This window comes from Carlito syrichta, unplaced genomic scaffold, assembly GCF_000164805.1.
Source record: "Carlito syrichta isolate Samal-C Ts95f unplaced genomic scaffold, Tarsius_syrichta-2.0.1 Scaffold287742, whole genome shotgun sequence".
NCBI lineage: Eukaryota > Metazoa > Chordata > Mammalia > Primates > Tarsiidae > Carlito > Carlito syrichta.
The window spans coordinates 25,067-27,234 of NW_007231838.1; positions in this window are offsets into that span (position 1 = coordinate 25,067).

Consider the following 2,168-nt stretch of genomic DNA (forward strand, 5'->3'; position numbering starts at 1 on the left):
ATTTATTTTTTCACATGGTAAACTACAAAAGGAGTATTTCCATGGCCCACGGTTTCCACTTGCCAGATTTTTAAAAATATAATGAGCCGGGCTCGGTGGCTCAGCCTGTCATCCCGCGCCTTTGGGAGGCAGAGGTGAGTGGATTGCCTGAGTACGGGGGTTCGAGACCCGCCTGGGCAGGCGAGACCTCATCTCTACAATAAATCAAAAAATCAGCCGGGCGTGGTAGTGCATGCCGGTAATTCCGGCTACTCAGAAGGCTGAGGCGGAAGGATTGCTGGAGCCCAGCAGGTTGAGGCTGTGGTGGCCGGGAGTAGCCACTGCACTCCAGTCTGGGCGACAGTGAGACTCCAACTCAAAAATAAAAATATAATGAATCTAAAATTGCAAAATATAATAAAATAGTGTTCTCACATGTTGAAAAATTCAAAAAGCACAGACAGATAAAATGATGTGTGAGATTTGCTTTAAAATACTGAAACAAAACCAAACAAAAAACTCTTGTTCCTTGTTGATGGCAGGACTAGGGTAATGAAGATGACTGTTGAAGCTGAATGAGGAGTCCCTGGGGTCCACTGTCTCCTAGCCACTCTACTTTTTGTGTGTTTGAAAATTTCCGTAACACAGCATTGTTTTTTTAGTTGGGGGTCTCACTCTGCTGCCCAAGGTGGAGTGCAGTGGCATCATCATGGCTCACCGCAGCCTCGACCTCCTGGGCTCAGGCAATCCTCCCACCTCAGCCTTCCAAGTGAGCAGCTGGCACTACAGGCATACACCACCAGGCCCAGCTAATTTTTTGTGCAGATGTGATCTAGCTATGTTGCCCAGGCTAGTCTCAAACTCTTGGGCTCAAGCAGTCCTCCTGCCTTGGCCTCTCAAAGTGCTGGGATTACAGGTGTCAGCCACTACACCGAGTCCCTAACAAAACGAGGGATTTTTTTAGAGAGAAAAAAACTTTCACACCGTCTTTGACACTTAAGTGAGGTCTCGAGAGCATTGTAAGGAAGACAGAAAAAACAACGCACATTGACGTGGACCCTGGAGACAGAGTGGTGTGTGCCACGTGGCCTGGCTCTTCAATACTGTGGGCCCAAACTGCTGGCGTGTGGAATGATGAGGGGGAGCGTCTTCCCTTGGTCTGAGAGCCAGGCCCTGTGATGGAAAGATTCGGGCACGTTCAGTGCTAGGGGAAGCTGGAAGGAGACCTGCGATGCTGGACAGCTATGGGAAGAGGGAGCTGGCCTTCAGCTGGTCGCAGGGCACGGGAAAGACTTTCGGAGACAGACTGGGCTTCCTCAAGGGACTAACTGAGCTGGACATCAGCCCTGACTGTCCAGCGCTCGGGAGTGTGGACAATGGTTTAGACACTTGGGCATGCCGTGACCAAGCTCCCAGACCTCACTGAAGTGGGAGGGAAAAGACAGGTCCTCCCCGCTCCACAGGATGAAGAACTGGAATGCTTTGCTCCAGCAGTGGTCACGATGACCATGGTGAGTTCCAGAAAGTTGGTTCCCTAAGACCTTCTGGGCTAAGGAAGAGAACATGAACAAATTCCAGTGTCACCCACCGAGTGCCGACTTCTAGGCCACTGAATGGGACTTATGCTACAAGAGCTTTGTAAAAATATATATGTGTGTTAATTAATATGAGCATGCCATTTCTGTATCTTATGAAACAAAGATGGCATTTCTCAATAATTGACTTGTTTTAGATGCATCATGAGTCTGTTTACTGTTAAAATGTTTAGATTCAGGTAATGTGTCTGCTTTTTTCCTTTCCCTTTCTTTTTAAAATTTTGATTGTTATTTATTTTAAAAGTGTGGGGTGCACTTCAGGGTTAGGTGTACAAATGTTCATTATGCAGGTACCCTTGTTGATGAGGTGTGCCCTCCCTCCCCTGGCAGTTTCACGCTACTGCCAGTCCCTTATGAGTGAGGTTCTTTTTCTTTTTAGAGATAGGATCTTGATCTGTTGCCCAGGCTGGAGTACAGAGGCATGATCATAGCTCACTGCAGCCCCGACTTCCTGGGTTCAGGTGATCTTCTCACCTCAGCCTCCTGAGTAGCTGGGACTACAGGTACGAACCACCATGCCTGGCTAATTTTTTGATTTTTTAATTTTTTTTGAGTTGGAGTCTCACTCTGTTGCCCAGACTGGAGTGCAGTGGC